Source organism: Schistocerca piceifrons, chromosome 2 (genome assembly GCF_021461385.2).
Source record: "Schistocerca piceifrons isolate TAMUIC-IGC-003096 chromosome 2, iqSchPice1.1, whole genome shotgun sequence".
Taxonomy (NCBI): Eukaryota; Metazoa; Arthropoda; class Insecta; order Orthoptera; family Acrididae; genus Schistocerca; species Schistocerca piceifrons.
The window spans coordinates 759,729,021-759,750,952 of NC_060139.1; positions in this window are offsets into that span (position 1 = coordinate 759,729,021).

Below are 21,932 nucleotides of genomic sequence, written 5' to 3' on the forward strand. Positions count from 1 at the left end.
AACGATCAGCAGTGAACTAGTTCCCAAGGATGAACGAGTTTGCCCATCTCTATTGTGCACCCAGTGAATAGACGTGGAACTGTTGAGCAACTGTCCACCTGAATGAACCAGGGACTAGCAAAACTGGCTTTTCAATGGCCGTTCAGGGAACGTTACTGAGTATGGGCCTCAGCAGCAGACGCATGGTTCATGCATTCACGCTGACTTTGTTCATCGGTGGCTAAGACTGAAATTTCCATGCTAATACCGCAACTGGACGTCCACTGAGTGGCGAAAGATGGCCTTTCCAGACAAATCACGTTCTACGCTCCATAGGTCATATGGCGGTTTGCGTGTACAGCATTAAACGTCAGGAAGCAAACACCCTGCAACTAGGAGAGAGAGTGATGGTATGGGAAATATTTCAGTGCGATTTCCTGGGTGGTCGCGTAGTTCTTGAGGACACGATGGATAAAACCAAGAGAGCACCTATCCTTCGGGCAATGTCGAAGCCTGCATGTAGTTTGTTTTTCCTCGGCACGATGGCATCTACCACCACGACAATGCGACGTGTTACAAAGCTCGCAGTGTTCTGCGAGTTAACCGTACTCCCTTGATTATCAAACTCCATCGATTAAAACCCAGTCGAAAATCTATGGGACCACCTCGATCGCGCTGTCCGCGCCATGGATCCACAACCGGGAAACCTAGCGCAGCTGGCCACGGCCACGGAGTCAGCATGGCTTCGCATCCCTGTCGATATCTTCCAGAAACTCAATGACTCTCTCCCTGCACGTCTCGCGCTGCAAAAGTTTGTTATTTAGGTTTTTGACAGGCGGTCAATTAATTTGACTGGACACTATATCAGCGACTTCTTTAAAAATGGCTGTAGGCACTATGGGACTTAAACATCGGAGGCCATCAGTCCCCTAGACTTAGAACTACTTAAACCTAAGGACATCACACACATCCATGCCCGAGGCAGGATTCGAATCTGCGACCGTAGCAGCCGCGTGGTTCCTGACTGAAGCGCCCAGAACCGCTCGACCACCGCGGCCGGCTTCTTTAAAAGATAATAGTTTATTCGATACGCAGTTTTTCACATTGTTATGAAGTTTTACTGGGAATTGTATGATGGTGTGGTATAATGGGTTTCTTTTACGTAACTCACATTTTCTACAAAACGCTCATCTTTTTTTCGAACGGAAGAAATTGCTGCCTCTATGCATTTTAAGACTCTACTCAATATTTCCGAAGAGGAAATGTCTTCGTGATGATACTCTTCCTAATGGCTCTCTAATGTTCAAAATTGTAAAAATTCGTTTTCATTCTTCTTGAAGGTTTTTGCAGATTTATTTCATTAGTCCTCGATGCTCTCTTTCCAAACATGTCAATTTTGTATCCTGAGATTATTGGAATGCATAAATAAGACAAAATATATCGATTGTTCATTCCGGATGTGCTGCAGTTGTGTCGCTTCTGATCTGACGAAAAAATGCTATTTTCCCCGAGGTTTAAAAATAACAGCATTTAGAAGAATATATGATAGGAAATTTCAAGACACTTCTTTCTTCTGTCAACTACTGTAGTTTTGTAGAGTAAGCTATAAATTGGTATTGCTCTGTAACATCGACAAGGAGAAACCTGTACAGCTTGTGTGTTGCTTAGCACATTACTTAGTTTGTTGGATACACAGTAATTACCAGAGTTACAATAAATTACCATATCTGTATCACACTGTGGACAACATATGACACACAGAATTTTACATGTTTGTCCTCAACAGAAGAGACGCGGTGAACCGAGTTTTTAATGCTTGTGAATAGAAGACAATGTTTATTAACTGATGGGGTTGAGCTAGATATCAGTTACTTTCAGATGCGGCTGGCTCAACAATCTTGAAGACTGCAGTGGAGATGACTTTGGTTCTGCAGGACCAGCAACTTGGAAGGCGATGTCGTGTACTACCTATCCCCCAGCAATCGCCGCAGACACCTCCCTGTTACTGACATCGTTACAGAAATCATGGCCCAGTTACAGCGTCACCAAACTCTTAAATACGCCATGCAACTCAGTATCTGAGATGAAAAAAACATCGAATGGTAAGGCAACTTTATATAAAGAATGTTCTGAAGGGATTTTACGTTTATAATTTTATATATGAAATGTTAACAAAATTGTATAACCGTTAAAAACACTCTGAAATCCACAGAATTTCATTTAATAAAAAATTTCTAAACTGACTCCAAATGCTATCATTTTCTATCGATTAAACATTAATCATGTGATACCATACACTCAAATTTTGATGATTAATTTCAATGTTTAACATTCCCTTTCAGCATGCTTCCGCCATCAAATAATTAAAGGCAAGTGAATTCATAATTTGTTTAGGAAGTACTCTTCGATGAGAATCGCTCGACAATAATAAATTATACCGCGTGTAACAACTAATGAACCCCTGCCATCAATCATCACCGGAGACAACACACGTTACCCCAGAACTGTCATTGCCCAACGCCCCATCTCAACTGTAAGGCGATACGTGCTATGCTCTGTAAACGTCGAAACATCAGCAGCCCAAGTAAGGCATTTTTCACGCATCGGATTTTACATAGATTAGCGTGAGTTAAGAAAGATTTATTCTAATGCCGGCCAGCATAACAGATCTACATTTCAGTACATATCGCTATGCTAGATAAGTATTAAGTATACTAGCCTAAGGGACAGTGGTGCACCACATTTAAATTTAGCATTAGGGGACAGCCCTATTGGGCGCAGTAAGAAATTTTTATACTAGTGCTTGTAATTAAAGTAAATACAACACTGACAACCAGTACAGCAAGACATAAAATCGTCAGTTTTTGCTCACAAGTAATGTGGCCGACGTTGGTGTGTAGAATGTATGAGTCTGGTGGCATACCATCTGACTTTCGGAAAAATAACATTCACACAATTCCGAAGACTTCAAGAGCTGAAAAGTGCGAGAACTACCACACAATTAGCTTAGCAGCTCATGCTTCCAAGTTACTGTCAAGAATACTATACAGAAGAATGGAAAGGAAAATTAAGGGTGTGTTAGATGACGATCAGTTTGGTTTTAGGAAAGGCAAAGGCACCAGAGAGGCAGTTCTGAAGTTGCGGTTGACAGCAGTGTAAGCAAGACTAAAGAAAAATCGAAACATGTTCGTAGGATTTGTGGGCCTGGAAAAAGCGTTCGGCAATGTAAAAATGTGCAAGATGTTGGAAATTCTGAGAAAAATAGGGGTAAGCTATTGGGAGAGATAGATAATATACAGTATGTACATGAGGCAAGAGGGAACAATAAGAGTTGACGACCAAGAACGAAGTGTTCCGATTAAAAAAAGGTATAAGACAAGGTTGCAGTCTTTCACCCCTACTGCTCTTTCTGTACATCGAAGCAGCAAGGACGGAAATAACAGAAAGGTTCAGGAGTGGAATTAACATTCAAGATGGAAGGATGCCAATGATACGATTCACTAATAAAATTGCAACCCTGAGTGAAAGTGAAGAATAGTTGCTTAATCTCCTGAATGAAATTCTAATGAGTACAGAATAAGTATTGAAAGAAAATCGAAGAAAGATGAAAGTAATGAGAAGTAGCAGAAATGAGAACAGCGAGAAACTTAACATCAGGATTGATTGTCATGAAGTAGACGAAGTTAAGAAAATCTACTACGTAGGCTGCAAGATAACCAAGGACCGACGGAGCAAGGAGGACATAAAAAGCAGACTAGCACTGGCAAAAACGGCATTCCTATCCAAGGGAAGTCTACTAGTATCAATCATAGGGCTTAATTTGATGAAAAGATTTCTGAGAATGTATATTTGGAGCATAGCATCGTATGGTAGTGAAACTTCGACTGTGGGAAAACCGGAACAGAAGGGAATCGAAGCATTTGAGATGTGGTGCTATAGACGAATATTGAAAGTTAGGTGGACTGGTAGGTTAAGGAATAAGGTGGTTCTGCGCAGAATCGAATAAATACAGTAAAACCTCGCACGATTACCACACACCGGAAAAATCTATAATAATGATCCCACACAAGGAGGTGAAATTTCACTATAGAACAGCCTTATAGCAATCAGCTATAAATGTACGCAATACAGACAGAATACCAGCAATACCGTACGACAACGTTGGAACAACAGACGTGGACCGCACTCCGTGCTAGTTCGTGGTATAAAACTCAGAGAACACTCAGGTGGTTCAGCGAGCATAAACGGTGCACACGACCCACCACACAAGGTCTAATTTGTAAAGTCTGCTGTCCAAGTGCATCAACAGAATTGCAGTACGATCCCTGCACACGCAATAGCACCTCTTTTCACTTTAATATTCTGTCTCTAAGCCAATAGTAAACAGTTGCCAATACAGCGAAGCAAAAGGGTTCCCAATAACAGCAATGATGGAACAAAATTCAGCGGCACGGAACACACAATTTCGCCCACAAGAGTGTGCCTGCACACAATTAACAGCACACCTAAGGTATAATACAAACAATTTAGACTCAGCAAAGAGGAAAGGTCTCCATTCAATAACCTATATTTGCATTTTGGATCACCGACACCGCATATTACACACATAAAAAAGAGTCTGCATCACCCCGGTTCCGAGACTTCTTCAATCTGTACAGAAAATTGGAATAGAGATCAACATATACATCATTTGGGACCTTTTAATTGCTCATGTTGTACCACCATACAGCTAGACCTTCAGAGGTGGTGATCCAGATTCCTGTACACACCGGTACCACTAATACCCAGTAGCACGTTCTCTTGCATTGATGCTTACCTGTATTCGTCGTGGCATACTATACACAAGTTCATCAACGCACTGTTGGTCGAGATTGTCCCACTCCTCAACAGCGTTTTGTCGTGGATCCCTCTGAGTGGCTGGTGGGGCACGTCGTCCATAAACAGAACTTTTCAATCCATCCCAGGCATGTTCGATAGGGTTCCTGTCTGGAGAATATGTTTGCCACTCTACACAAGCGATGTCATTATCCTGAAGGAAGTAATTCACAAGATGTGCACGATGGAGGATCGAACTGCCGTCCAGCAAGACAAATGCCTCTTCAATATGCTGCCGACATGGTTGCACTATCGGTCGGAGGATGGCATTCACTTCAGCCTGACCCGGTTGCCTCCAAACACGTCTCCGACGATTGTGTGGTTGAAGGCATAAGCGACTCCCATCGGTGAAGAGAACGTGATGCCAATCCTGAGAGATCCATTCGTCATGTTGTTGAGCCCATCTGTACAGCGGTGCATGGTGTCGTGGTTGCAAAGATGGACCTCGCCATGGACGTTGGGAGTGAAGTTGCGCATCATTCAGCCTATTGGACACAATTTGAGTCGTAACACGATGCCCTGTAGCTGCACAAAAAGCATTACTCAACATGGTGGCGTTGCTGTCAGGATTCCTCCGAGCCGTAATCCGTAGGTAGCGGTCATCCACTGCAGTAGTGGCCCTTGGGCGACCTGATCGAGGCATGTCATCGACAGTTCCCGTCTCTCTGTATCCCCTCCATGTCAGAATAACATCGCTTTGGTTCACTGCGAGACGCCTAGACACTTTCCTTGTTGAGAGCCCTTCCTGGCACACAGTAAAAATGCGCACGCGATCGAACGCGCGGCATTGACCATCTGGGCATGGCTGAACTACAGTGTAACTGATCGGCTGTCGGACCCCTTCCGTCTAATAGGCGCTGCTCATGCATGGTTGCTTACATCTTTGGGTGGGTTTAGTGACATCTCTGAACAGTCGAAGGGACTGTATCTGTGATACAATATCCACAGTCAACATCTATCTTCTGGAGTTCTGGGAACCGGGGTGATGAATAACTTTTTTGATGTGTGTATTATGAATTATTAATTTATCTTTTTAAAGTGTTAACAGTAACTCTAAATGCGAGAGATTTCGTTGTAAGAACGTTTTTAAATTTCAACAGGTAATTAATTGACTTTAAAGTTCATTTTTTTATAATTATACAGATTCCGTGAGTTCAGTAAATTTTATCTTGGCCCCTCCACGGCAACAATCGAAATTCTCTCGAACCTTGCTTTGCAATCTGTAAATAGAAATTAACAAAATTACATTCAATTCAGTTAACGGCAACTATATTTTAGTCATCACGTTCAAAATCTAAAGTTGGTACATGAATAGCAGCGGCCCTTCAAGAACCCATCTCATATTTACTTATGCACGTAAGTAAAAGTGATAAGAAAAGATAATATCCCTGAGAGAAAGAATTATGCTCTAACAAAAGAAAAATTCATGCTGATAAATTAAAAATAAAAATATAAAATATATATATATATATATATATATATATATGTATATATATATATAATTTTTTATATATATAACGTAACAAATGGCACCGACGTAACAGAATGATCGATCCCGTCATATTCCTGTTGCTTGATTACCTTCTAGGACATTCTGTTTAGACATATTTCTTTCCCACCAGACACGTGACTGTTGTAGTTTAAGTGACCTCTTAGGACTACGAAGTTCCTTTTAGTTTACGACCCGTCACAGGATCTTAATTTACATACCAATGTCTCTCCTCTTTCAATTCAGATACGGTTCCTTCATATGTGAAGACGCATGTTAACTTGGCGAACGAAGATTAAATAGCGACACATTAAAGTGCACGGAGAGAGCGGACAACGAAGGCTGGACAGAAATCCGGAAGACGCAAAGTCCCACTTGATATGCTTTATGGGAGCTGCGAACTAGCTTGCCAATGAAGAACAGAGGCCAGCAGTAGCGGCGAGAGGAGCCACGGAATAAGGCGCATTGTCAGCAGCTGGTGCGCAGGAGGAATATCCGGCCCGTTACAGCGCCTGCTGCCGTCTTAATGGCTCCGCGTTTCCTGCTCGCTGGCCGGAACGGGGTCGACGGTCCCAACTAGGCACCCGCCTCGGTTAGGGATGCAGATTCGGGAGATGTGTGCGACAACATCCGTCGCAAGCGGTAGCACGCTATCCATTCAGAAGTATTAGGACACCTCGTAGGGGACATTAACTTGGGATATTTCCATCCTTCGATTTTATGACGACTTTCCCATAATGAAAAATGAGAGGAATCTATCTGTAGATACTTCAAAGAATTTTTTTTTACCAAGATCGCGTTCGAAGATCATTTTTATTGACCGGTTACGACAGGTAACACTGTCATCTTCAGATCTCCAAAAACGTTTTTACTTGTACGTCATGCTCCACTGTGTGTTCATTACTCGTGCTGCGTTAAAATTTCGGTAGAGAGTATTCTGCACATTCTACACAATTTTGCCAAAAATAGAGTTGCAAATGGATTTGTCAGTATACTGCACATTCTACACAATTTTGCCAAAAATAGAGTTGCAAATGGATTTGTCAAAACTAAAATTACAAACAGGTATGTCAGCAGTAAAAATATACACTTGCGGCAAAACTGTTTGTAATTTTCTTTTTGGCAAACTTTTGGGGTATTTGCAACATATTCTCCCTAAAATGTTAACATGGGATGAGTAATGAACGCATAATGGAGCATGACGTACAACTAAAAAGTTTCTGAAGACCTGAAATCCAAATGTCCAGAATGTTCTTCAAACCAATTGCGAACAACTGTGGTGCACTGTCATCACCAAAAATTCCATTGTTGTTTGGGAACATGAAGTCCATGAATGGCTGAAAATAGTCTGCAAGGTGCCGAACATAACCGTTTCTAGTCAGCTGGACCAGAGGACCCAATCCATTCCACACAAACACATCCCACATCATTATAGAGCCACCTTTTTGACAACTCGGGTCTGTGGCTTCATGGGATCTACGTCACATTCTAACCCTAACATCAGCTCTTACCAACCGAAATCTGGACTTTTCGGAGCAGACCACGTACCTCCATTCGTCCAGTTTCCAACCAATATGGTCACGAGCCCAGAAGAGGCGCTGCAGGCGATGTCTTGCTGTCAGCAAAGGCACTCGTGTCTGTAATCTGCTGCCATACTCCATAAACGCCACATTTCGCTGCACTGTCCTAACGGACGCGTTCGCCGTACATCCTACATTGATTTCTGCTGTTATTTCACGCATTGTTGCTTGTCTGTTACACTGACATCACTCTGTGCTAACAATGCTGATCACAGTCGTTAAATGAAGGCCGTAGGCCGCTGCATTGCCATTGATGAGAAGTAATGCCTGACATTCGGTACTGTCGGCACATTTTTGATACTGTGGACCTCAGAACACTGAATTCCCTAACGATTTCCGATACCGATTGTCCCAGGCGTCTAGGTCCAAGTAAAATTCTATGTTCGAAGTTTATTAATTTCCATAGTGGGGCGCTAATGAAGTCGGAAACCTTTTTACATGAATCACGTGAGTACAAATGACACCTCTGCCAATGCACTGCGCTTTTATACCTTGTGGACGTGATACTACCGCTATCCGTGTATGTGCATACCACTATCCCATGACTTTTGTCGTACTTTTATCAATTTTAGTAGAGACTCTGTGTTGTTGTATGTCTGGTCGTTTATCACATGCTTGCTCTTCGCAATGGCTTTCTAGATGTGGAGTTTTCTAGCACTGTTATGAGTCATGTGCTGTGGTTGCTTATTCTGGTCATTTTCATATCTTGTTCCATGTTTGTAGGATGGTGATTATCGATTTTAAGTGCTTTGTGGATATGGAAACTGGTGGCTTACAGCTTGCCCAGGAAAGGAATTCTACCAGAAACAAGGTCTGCGTGTGTTCCTCCCTGCTTACCGTGAGAATTTGGAACTTGTGGGGGTACAAACACGTCTAACAATAACAGTGAACAATAAATTGATTGGTCAGAAGAAGAATATGCGCCAGACAATTGAACATATGACCACTTCCAGGAAAATATTGTAGCTCTGGAGGATGCAAAGAGATCGCCATGGAAGGCTACCCAGGTCTGCGACTAAAAAACTGCATAGGATTTTTTTAACATTTTCTTATAGATTTTTACTTCCCAAAAAGGAGGAAGAATATTCAAAAAATTCTATCACATAGCTTTTATGTATATTTCAATACTTATGTTCATTAGTAATAAACCTATGTGTTTTTTAATTTAATAATTATTAAAAATTATATAATTTGTAATTGATAAGATAAACTTAAATTTAAAAATTTACAATGTTAACTATTCTTTGTTACCACTTACAGGTTTTACCGTGAACTCCTGGGTGCCAGTAGCAAATGCAAACAATCTTATTGTTCAGTTTTATCGTGTTGCGACAAGTCAAATGATGATTTGTATCTAGCATGAAATAAAGAGAAACTCTCAGTAGACATATTGCTATTCAAGTGAACAGTGCTGTTGTTTCTGTCTAGTCATGGCTACAAGAGGTTGTGTTATTTCTCCAAACAGTTTTTGTTATATCTGTGGCGAATATGCTTTTAAAAGTCAACAGAGAAACATAAGTGATTTTGTGAGGAAACTTTATTTTGCTTACTTTAAATTAAAACTTGGTGATCAAGATAAACCATGGGCCCCGCATAAGGTGTGTAGAAGAAGTGAAGAAGATCTTCGTTTGTGGTTTAAGATTAAGAAAAATGCATTTAGATTTGGAATTCCTATGACATGGCGTGAGCAGAGAAACCATACCACTGATTGCTACTGCCGTTCAGTTGACGTAAAGGGATTCAATTCAAAAAACAAAAGAAGCGTAAGTTATCCTAACGTTGACTTAGGTATACGTTCAGTGCCCCATAGCTCTCAAATACCTATCCCACAGCCACCTTCCAGTTTGGATGAATATCCGAGTGAGTTGGAGGACGAAGTTACATTGCCTCCTCAGGGTGAATCAAGTTCAGATTTTTCTTCAGACGAAGATGAAAGGCCTCAATTATTTTCTCAAAGTGACCTCAATGATCTAGTAAGAAATTTAGGTCTTTCAAAAGATGCAGCCGAACTGTTAAGTTCCAGACTAAAAAAAAAAAAAAATCCTTTTATCATCTTGCACCTCATTTTCATGGTACAGACACCGAGACAAAGAATTTACCCAGTTTTTCTCAAAAGAAGGAAATTTAGTTTTTTGCAATCATGTGGAAAGACTGGCGCATTGCTTTGATATGCAGTATGACTTATCTGAATGGCGCCTATTCATTGATTCATCCATAACTAGTCGTAAAGTATTATTATTGAGCAATGGAAATAAATTTGCATCGCTTCCGATGGGACATTCTGTGCAAATGGACGAAAACTATAACGATTTGGCCATTATCCTGGAAAAAATCAAATATCAGGACCATAAATGGATGGTTTGTGGGGATTTCAAAATACTCACTATGCTCTTGGGTCAGCAGGCAGGCTATACTAAATACCCATGCTTCTTATGCTTGTGGGATAGTAGAGCGAGAGAACAGCACTGGACTAAAAGCGATTGGCCATCCCGAGAAACTTTAAAACCTGGAGACTAAAATATTATCAATACTTCTTTGGTACTTTGTTGCCCCCTCTCCATATCAAATTGTGGTTGATGAAACAATTTGTAAAATCGCCGCAAAAGGATGGGGACTGTTTTAAATATCTATGTACGAAATTCTCGAAGCTGTCAGAAGCAAAGATGAAAGAGGGAGTTTCCACTCGTCCCGACATAAGAAAACTTCTAACTTACACTCTCTTTGGGGAAAGTATGAATGAGAAGGAAAAAGAAGCTTGGGTATCGTTCAAGGATGTAGTGCGAAAGTTTTTGGGAAATACTAAGGATCATGACTACAAAAACATTGTTCAACGGATGCTAGCAGCATAAGAAGCTCAAGGCTGCAAGTTGAGCTTGAAGTTCCATTTTTTACACTCCCACATAGCCAGTTTTCCTGAAAATCTGGGAGCTTACAGTGAAGAACAGGGGGAGCAGTTTCACCAGGATGTCCGTGATATCGAGAGACGGTACCAAGCAAGATTGGATGTCACTATGCTTGCTGACTACTGTCGGGTGCTTAAGCGGGAAACTAAAGATGGAAATCGGAAAATGACTCGGCGAAGTATCAAGGAAAAAAAGAAAATGTTTCATAAAAAAACATGAATAAGTATAATATTGTTACTATATGCCTCTTAATAATATTTCATTGGTTGTAAAAAAATATTATGTTTGAAGATTTTGAATAAACGAGTGCTTTTACCAATTTTAGGTGTTTGAATATGCAAAAAAACCTTATGTGATAGAAAAAATGGATATCAGCGCATTCTAGAACATATAATTCAGTAAAAATATCTCATGCAGCTGACAAAAAAATTTGCAGACCTAGCTATTGGTGTTGGGGACGGCAACAGCGATACTTGTTGGCCGGCGTGGGGGCCGGACAACCAGCACGGTAGCAGCCAGAGAGACGCACCGTCCGCCGCACAGCAGCAGTCAGCGCACGGGAAATGAGGTCAGCCGTGTCCTGGACGCTCGCCCGCTACAGCGTGACGCTGTTACGAGTGGCCGCTTACCGACCAGAATGATCCGTCAGTTTCGCCAACACCAGAGCTATCACCGCCCGCTGAAAATGCTCCACACCTCTTTCTCCCTCTCTCTCTGTCTCTCTCTCTCTCTCTCTCTCTCTCTCTCTCTTTCTCTCTCCCCTCTCCCTCTCGCGCGTATCTCAGATCGCTTGCCACTTCCGTTTCTCTCATTTAAACATGCTGGTAACGACCGTGAAAAGTTTGCAATTCATAATGGGCAAATTATTATTTCCTTTTCTTAAGCATGAAAGTAATTTTTATATTTATTTATTTTCTACAAGTAAGTATTTATGATGACTCTTAAAATTCTTCGTGATGGCTCTCATAATCATTTTTATTGAATTCCGAACTCAAGTGAAATTTTATATACAGAGTGGTCAGAAACAGTCTGAAAAACTTGTAAAGGTGCTGCAAGACAGGTTGTGCTGGGAAATAATCGTTAAGAACAAATTCGATACGTTGAGCTCTTTCCGAGTTAACTAGCATTGAAATTAGCCAATCAATCCGTTAAGCGCTCACAAATTCAAGCGGCCCGCCAGAGGCACTGTCGCCAAACGTCTTTTACGTTTGGCTTCCTAACATCGAACAAGAGAGCGACACAGAAGCTCGAATACGAGCCAAAGGCTGAGCAGTCTTATGCGCTATCACCTACGCTATGAGAACAACTGACAGTAATCGTATCTGGCAGCCTCTTGAATTTGCGCGTGCAACCACCTGATCGGCTAACTTCAGTGGTAATTAATTCGGAAACAGCATATCGTATCGAATTTTTTCCTCAACAGTTATTTCTCAGCACAACTTACCCTGCAACACTTTGACGAGGTTTATAGTTTATTACCACCTTGTATAAATTCTAATGACCTTAAAATTTCGACCACTACGAACTCGTGAAAAGAAAATTAGAGCTTTATTGTAAACGAAAACCTGTTTTGTAAATCACTGTTCACTCAGTACAAAATATTGTCCTTGATGTACTGTCATTAAATAATGTGGACGCAAGATGGGTGCCATGTCAGTTGACTGATGAATTGAGATATCGTCGCGCTCATGCCTGTGACGAACTTTAGCGGCGTTTCCAGGTCTTCAGACTAGCATTTCCAGTACGCTCTCATTTATTTCCTGGGTGTATTCCAATATCTGTCTTCTTTGACAGTTTCTACCCTCTAAAGCTCCCTCCAGTACCATGTAAGTTATTCCCTAACGTCTTGACACATGCTCTATTATCCTGTACCTTTTTATTGAGGTTGTTTTCCATATATCCTTTTCCTGGCAGATTCTGGGAAGAACCTTCTCATTTCTCACCTTATCAGTCCACCTAATTTTTAACATCCTTCTGTAGCATCATATCACAAATGCTTCGAGTTTCTTCCGTACCGGTTTTCACCGCAGTCCGTGTTTCACTACCATACATTGTTGTACTCCAGATGTACATAATTAGAGATTTATTCCTCAAATTAAGGTTTATTTTTGATACTAGCAGACTTCCCTGGGCTTCATCTACTTCGTGACGAACAATTTTGATGTTAAGTTTCTCGCTGTTCTCATTTTTGTTGCTTCTCATTACATTCGTCTTTCTTCAATTTACTCTCAATCCATTTTTTGTGCTAATTAGACTGTTCATTTCATTCAACAGATCTTGTAATTATATATATATATATATATATATATATATATATATATATATATATATATATATATATTTTAGCTAGCATGCTAGAGTAGTCCGTGCAGTTGTGTCTAACCACAGTGGCAAGGTGGTGTAGATGGTTAACGGATCTGTCTAGTAAACTGCAGACCTGAATTCGACTTCCAGCCTTGGTACAAATTTTCATTTGTCGACAGTGAATTCTTTCACTGTCTGAATGCGGCAGTGGTCAAAATTTCTCCTGTCTGAACAGATGCTGTGATTATTTTTCACTTTCACTGAGGATAGCAATGTCATCAGCAAATCTTATCACTGATATCCATTCACCTTGAATTTTAATTCAACTCTTGAACCTTTCTTTTATTTCCATCATTGCTTCCTCGATGCATAGAGTGAACAGTAGGGCCGAAAGATTACCTCTCTGTCTGACAGATTTTTGTAAACCGAGCACTTCTTTCTTGATCTACCACTCTTACTGTTCCCTCTTGGTTTCTAAAGTATTGTATACCACCAGATTCTCTGTCTTACCCTTATTTTTCTCAGAATTTCAAACATCTTGCACCATTTTACACTGCCGAAAATTTTCTTCAGAACTGGAAAGAACGTTTATGAGATGAAATGTGGGTGCACTACTACGAAGTTGAAACGAAAAGATCGAACAAGGAATGACACTACAGCTCTTCGGCAAAATAAATAAGTAAATAAAAAAGAATCTGTGTTCCGATACTGGTAGGAGAAGTTACGCTCACCATCTTTTGGGATTCCGTATGTGTAATTTTGGAGCATTATATAAAAACGGAATCTACTGTGATAAATATTTCATTCTCAAATCTGCTACAGACTTACCTTCACCCTGTTACCACGAGTAAAGCAGCAATACGGGGTATGAAATCTGAATATGGTGAAATTGCCACGTTACCCACTAGACCTCGCCCTTTGTGTGTTCAGAGAAGCGGCTGGCAAGAGAATTTTTGAAGCGACAATGAGGTGACAACGGCAGTGTGCATTCACGACGAAAATAATTCTTCTGAAGAGATAGAGTCCACATTATATGACTTGTCTCGTACCTGCGCAGAAGGAGTGATAGGAGAGGGCAGAAAGGTGGCGGTGCGCTTTCCACAGCGAGTTAGCGCCGTGCGGTAGGAGAGGTGAAATTCAACAGCTCAAGCTAACTCACACTTAGAACTTCTAAGCTACACCTAGCGAGTCTGTCAGCGATCGAATTAATAGGTTATGCCAGTGCAACCAGTATTTCAACAATTTAGTATCTGATTGTGAGACAATCAGATGACACGGCCATTTGTATCGGAACAGGAGCAACGGTCAGTTAAGCAACAGCGACTAAGACGGCCGAACTTTGGCAGTAGAGGGAATAAAGGGGCAGACTCACCAGCGCTGAGAATGAGAAAGTGTTTCTGCGCCAAGCTATTTTGTGTGCGCTCCACCTACCGCATTCCGAAGCAGAGTAGTTATAACATCAACTAGCCATATATGTTGCACAAGCGTACTGTGAAACGAGCTAACGGTACCCTCTGAGAGGATTTCGAATTTTGACCGCGCGTGTATCTAATGGACAAAGGTATCGTACTATAATTTTACATATGGTGAAATTAACAGAAAAACTAAACGGACTTTAACCTTGGGAGTTAATGAAAGTGCTAAAAATAATATGTGAATGAAAAAATAAACTGTCTCCAGCCCAATTACGCACATTAATTTGGAAATATATGTTTAAGTAAATTGAACGTTGGTTATTAAAGTTACTTTCATTGATATTCCCCTTTCAATAGCGCACAGGATACAAACTGACAAGTTGTGTGTAGCAGCAGTTATCAATAACGCATACGCTAGTAATTAAGGAAAGCAAATTTTCACCAGACTCATACTAATAAAAACTACACTCAAGGTCATTACTTAAACCAATACTGAAATGTTACTGCATGAAGTGCAGAACTAAATTTGGACATGGGGGACTTCTATCTTAACTCACATGAAAAGAAAAAACACAAATGAAGATAAATAATATCATAAATACACTGTTTATACTCCTCAACATATATCAGGAAGAAGGTACACCCTAAATGGTCAATACAGCGATTAGATCGCGTCCGCATTGTTACTTTGTGCCAGGAAGGGCTCTCAACAAGGGAACTGTCCAGGCATCTCGGAGTGAACCAAAGCGATTTTGTTCGGACATTGAGGAAATACTGAGAGACAGGAACTGTCGATGACATGCCTCGTTCAGGCAGTCCAAGGGCTACTACTGCAGTGGATGACCGCTACCTACGGATTATGGCTGGAGGAACCCTGACAGCAACGCCATCATGTTGAATAACGCCTTTCGAGCAGCCACAGGGCGTCGTGTTACGACTCAAACTGTGCACAATCTGACTGTATGATGCGCAACTTCACTCCCGACGTCCATACCGAGATCCATCTTTGCAACCACGACACGACGCACCGCGGTACAGGTGGGCCCAACAACATGCCGAATGTGCCCCTTAGGATTGGCATCATGTTCTCTTCAGCGATAAGTGTCGCATATTCCTTCAACCAGACAATCGTCGGAGACGTGTGTGGAGGCAACTCGGTCAAGCTGAACGCCTTAGACACACTGTCCAGCGAGTGCAGTAAGGTGGAGGTTCCCTGCTGTGTTGGGGTGGCATTATGCGGGACAGACGTTCGCCGCTGGTGGTTATAGAAGAGGCGCCGTAATGGCTGTGCGATACGTGCAACCATATCGGCAACATATTGGCGAGGCATTCATCTTCATGGACGACAGTTCGTGACCCCTTCGTGAACATCTTGTGAATGACTCCCTTCAAGTTAACGACATCGCTCGACTAGAGTGGCAAGCATGTTCCCCAGACAGGAACCCTATCGTACATGAGTGGGATAGATTGAAAAGGGCTCTTCATGAATGATGTGACCCACCAACCAGTCTGAGGGATCTACGCCGAATCGCCGTTGAAGAGTGAGACAATCTGGACCAACAGTGCCTTGATGAAGTTGTGGGTATTATGCGACGACGAATACAGGCATGCATCAATGCAAGAGGACGTGCTACTGGATATTAGAGGTACCGGTGTGTGCAGCAGTCTGGACCACCACCTCTGAAGGACTCGCTGTAGCCGGCCGTGGTGGCCGAGCGGTTCTAGGCGCTACAGTCTGGAACCGCGCGATCGCTACGGTCGCAGGTTCGAATCCTGCCTCGGACATGGATGTGTGTGATGTCCTTAGGTAAGTTAGGTTTAAGTAGTTCTAAGTTCTAGGGGACTGATGACCTCAGGAGTTAAGTCCCATAGTGCTCAGAGTCATTTGAACCATTTTTTTGACTCGCTGTATGGTGGCACAACATGCAAGTGTGGTTTTCACAGCAATATAAAGGTCGGAAATGACGTTTATGTTGATCTCTATTCCAATTTTCTGTACAGTTTCCGGAACTCTCAGAATCGAGGTGATGTAAAACGTTTTTTGACGTGTGTATAAACCTACTTTTAATCGATGTAAGTATTACACTGTGTTGAATTACACGTCATGGGGACTAAGCCAAAAAATGAAACATCTGTAATTTTTCTGTACTTCCTAATATGCATAATAACAAACGATCAAGGTTTTCATTTGAACCATCCTGGTATATGCTAGGAAGTCTTATATCCAGTTAGTAACCTAGCATAAAGTGAACTCATTTGGCATTGTTTCCTGGAGACCCCGAGGGGCAGTTTTAGGTACCTAACTACAAAGGTTTTTCTGTGCTTTGCCGACAATGGCACCTTTCATTACGAAGTGTGAGCTATGTCTGTTTAAGAGTATCTGTGACTGTAATAGGTTCATGTAGTGTAGTGCCATGTTTTTCTTGGATGATTTAGATGATGATGAACGAGGGGAGTGGGTGAAACCCTGTGCTGGAAAATAGTCCACTCCTCTCAGGTACCACTATGTGGGCCGCAGAGGTTAACATCCCCCTTCGACAAATGTATCATCGGCAACAGTCACATGCCCTTGCCGTGTTGTCCGAGACAGCAGGCGTCAATGGCACTTCGCACAACTAAGTCGTCTTGGCTGCCGTGAGCGTCGCCAACGGAACCGAGGCCCCGGGAACTCTAAACTCAGGAACTCCATGGCCAGACGAGCAGGTGGCGACAACTGCATTCTGGGCAGGCGACCAGGCTGTGTGTATGGCGATGGCAAAGGTCATTGACGTACAACACCTTTTCCTGCATCTGTAGGGTCATGCGCCGAAAATAGGTGCGCTTGCTACTTAGGCCAGAGCGTGAGCTTAGCAGAGCAGCCACATCGTAGCGAGCAAACAGGCAGATCTCAGCTGCGCCTCGCTTGGGACGCAGCCACCCTCGCCCAGGACAGCACGCTGCCTCCTTGGTCTGGACTCTGTGATCGGCGACGAGTTAGCTAGAACTTTGTATTATCCCTGCGGCTGTTTTCTTCACCTACAAGATAATGCCAAGACTTTACTTTCTGTGTCTGTCCTTGCCGGACTTAGAAATTTTTCTTAACTGTTTGGCCATTCGTGGTTCTTCTGTGAAGTACTTTTGTAATGTACTTTGCAAGTGCTTTGTTTCTGCAACTTCAGCTAGAATATGAACTTTGTTTTCAAACCCAAGAACTGAGAAACTTGCTTCACGTTGAACTCAACTTTATTCAGATCTCAAGACGTTGCACTCCTTCAAAAGGTGTTGTGTTTAATTCCACGTGTTGAAGAACTTAAGTACTTGTCTCTGTTAAAAAATATATTGGCTCAACCACTTGTTTATAATGTAAAACACTATGAGTGACACGTTTGGGAAGTCGGGCTTCCATCATCAGAATAATAAAAAGTAAAAGATCCTGTTGAAACTCGCTAAAATGGAACATGCACCAGGCACAGCACTACGTGGAGATGCACCTTGGAAGACACGGCTGCAACAAGAGAAGTAGCCATGATGTTTTAATTTTATTATCAATTTTACTGTCCCTGGTGCATGTTCCATTTTAGCGAGTTTTAACAGGTCCTTTTACTGTTTATTATTCTGATGATGGAAGCTTGACTTCCGAAACGCGTCAATCTTAGTGTTTTACACTATAAACAAGTGGCTGAGCCGATATATTTTTTAACATGTATATTCACAACCACGACCTCTCATCCAGTATGGATAAAATCAAAAAACATACTTGTCTCTGGATTCAGGAACCTTAAGCATGTTTATCACTGAAGTTGAACTGTTGCTTGTAGAAGAATTTTGTCTAATTCAGACTTAAAGGAATTTTACCTCTGTAATAAATTGAGAATTTTGTTAGCGCTGCGTTCGAGAAATAAACTTGCGTTCCTGTGACTGCCTCCCTCTTCAGTGGTTATCTCCGTGGAACTTGACGTATGAGGCCTCACTTCACGAACCACTGCGGAGAAAATGGTTCAAATGGCTCTGAGCACTATGGGACTTAACATCTGAGGTCATCAGTCCCCTAGAACTTAGAACTACTCAAACCTAACTAACCTAAGGACATCGCACACATCCATGCCCGAGGCAGGATTCGAACCTGCGACCGTAGCGGTCGCGTGGTTCCAGACTGTAGCGCCTAGAACCGCTAGGCCACCCCGGCCGGCTGCACTGCGTAGAGATCTGAAATTTAGTCCCCGACACTACGCAGGAATTTTACGCAACAACGCCACCATACCTCTTCAATATTGTCGTAAGGCATCCAACAGCACGTGGCGCACCCAAGCGGCTATCCATGCAAGTACCGGCCAAGCCCGACATTTCTCGACACCGGTCATCCGACGAAGATCGATACATTTAAAGAGACAATGCCGTTGGCTAGTAATCTTGACACACGGCATCAGCCGCACTGTCGTTGTCACGAATAGAACGTGCGAACAGCGCGACTGGACGGAGCAGCGAGCTGTGGATGGTCGCAGGTGGTTTTACTGCCAGTTTTATGAGGCGGGCCGCCCGCCTGGAGGAGTGCTCTAGTTTTTGTTACGGAATCGTTAAGGCGGAACTACGGCGCATTCTTGAGCGCCGGGATTCGCGGTGACAAGCGCTTGAACTGGGAATAATTAGGACGCGGAGGCGGGCAGATAGAGGTTACAGCCGGGGTTAGTGCGGGGCGTGGCGATGAAAAGGCCCCTCCAGCGGCAACACGGGCTGAAAACAGCGGCGTAAAGCAGGCGGCGCCGGCAGCCGGCTCTGCGTTTATTACCGCAGGCCCACGCGGGGCCCAAAGCAGCCTGCCAGCGCCGGCCTGGCCTGAGAGGGCTTCCCTAATTCCTCAAGGCAGCTGCCTCCGGCGCCAGAGAGACTCGAACGTCCCGAAAAATTACTGCCTGTGCTATAAAGTGGGTGTCAGATACGCTGAGCGACCGTTTCAGGCACTGTGAAACAAGTGTTGCTGATTAAAATGATGACTACGCGTGAATACTCTAACGGCACATAAACTGTTTTCAGTAGTTGTGATATGTATTCACTGCATCTACATCCATACTTCGAAAGCCAAATTACGGCGTGTGGCGTAGGATGCTTCTGGTACTGCTGTCGTTTCTTCCCATTCCTTTTCCATTCACGAAAAGGCAGGAAGAATAACAAAAGCCGATAAATCTTGGTATGGCATCTTCTTTCCCCAATTATTTCGTAGCGATCAATCGGAGAGGCGTAAATGGGAGGAAGTAATACGATGTTCGGCGCTTCTTGGGAACTAACGGTAAACATGTCCATGATACACAACGGTTATCTTGTACCATCTGTCAGTGGAATTTGTTGAGAATCTCTGTAACGGACTTCCAGTTGAATTAACAATCCCGTGACGAAACTCGGCGCTCCTCATTGGGTCTTCTATTCTTGTATTAATCTAATTTGGTATGAGACCCAGACTGATAAACAGTACTCAAGAATCAGTCTAACGAGTGTTTTGTTAGCCACCTCTTTAGCGCATGAATAACGCTTCCTTATGATTTTCCCAGTGAATCTGAATCTGCAATCTCCTTCTCCTACTACTTATTTTAATTGGCCATTTCACTTAACGTCGCTCTGTATGGTTACTCGTAGGTATTTTACATTACATTATGTTTACAATTATTTCTCGCCTATGTTGTAATCGTGCAGTAGTGGAACTCTTCGCCTATCTATACCGAGGTGAGAAAAGTCATGGGATACCTCCAAATAACGTGGCGGACCTCCTTTTATCTGGCCTAGCGCAGCGTCCGACTTAGCGTGGACGCAACAAGTCGTTGGAATATTGAACCATGCTGTCTCTACAGCCGACCATTATCGTGAAAGTGTTTCCAGTGCAGTATTTTCTGTACGAACTGACCTCTCTATTATGTCCGAGATACAGGGTGAATATTATTAAACAACTTGAAATAAAATCGCCGTAACTTCTGAACGGTTTGCGTTAGGACGTTCAAACTGCACGGTTGGCCGCGAGGCACGATGGGAATTAGTACGCGCATGAATGATTTGGTTTAGCGACGAAGCCCACTTTCATTTGGATGGGTTCGTCAATAATCAAAATTGGCGCAGTTTGGGGACTGAGAATCCGCATTTCGTGATCGATAATTCTCTTCACCCTCAACGGAATACTGGTTAAAGACTGGTCTCATGGTGCTTTACGTGCTAAATTATACTATGGAAGTCTCTTCACCTCTGCCTAAATACTGCAGCTCACATCCACGGCAACCTGCTTATTGTAGTTAAGCATTGGTCTCCATTGCTAATGTTTACACCCTCCCCCAGAAATCTCTTCCCCCCCCCCCCCCTCCCCCACCTCAACAATTCCCTGCATTAGCAGATGAACCATTCCTTGATGCCTCAGATTGTGTCCTATCATCTTGTCTGGCGATTTAGTCATGTTATCCCACAATTTTTTTTTCATTTTGATTCGGTACCTTCTCATTAGTTATTCGTTTTACCCACATAATATTCAGCATTCTACTGTTGCGCCACATTTCAAAAGCCAATATTACTATCTTGTATGTTCTGTTTATCGCCCATGTTTCGTTTCCATGTAAGCCTCCACTCCGGATAAATACTTCCAGAGCACATTTCCTAAATTATTCTTCTGTTATGAGCTATAAATTTCCTAAAATCTCTTATAAAAGTAATTCTGATACACACGGCCCCGGTGTAAAGTTGTACTACTGATTCACTTCACCATACACAGCAGCCTTGATGTGCATCTTGTCCTTGATGCTCACGCGTTCTTAACTATACTAATAAGATCATCACAAAGCTTGCAAGTCTCAGAGCACTATAAATACGGGCTGTCCGCGAGGTGCTGGAGACAGAGATTTATTGAGGACGGGCGGTACGCAAGAGTTAAGTAGCGTTAATTGTTTTCTTTGGGCTCTAGTGTCTCTCAACTCCTGGCTGTCTGGCACCGGTTGATTGATCGTTGCTCTCGGAGCTGCGAAAAGAACACTGGCTGTCGACTGAGAAATACTTAAAGAGCTAACGATTCCGCCGTTTCCGCGAACCGATAGACTAATGGACGATCTCTCAGAACGTTATTTTATGCGAGATGCCTTCCAGACATCATTCTGTTGCGACCGTTTTGTTGTAGTTGGTCTGTCGATCCTCAGTTGATAGCTATATTGTAGAAAATATTTTTAAGTTATGTCTGTCTATATGATTCGAATTTTGTTTTGTCAGACGTGTTTCACATTACTCTTAGTGACAGTGTATACTCGCTGGTAAAATCCTCTCCTACTTACATAACTAAAAATAATTATCAGCGCAACACCACCATGTTATTATACGAGGTGCATTCAAGTTCTAAGGCCTCCGATTTTTTTTCTAATTACTCACCCGAAATCGATGAAACTGGCGT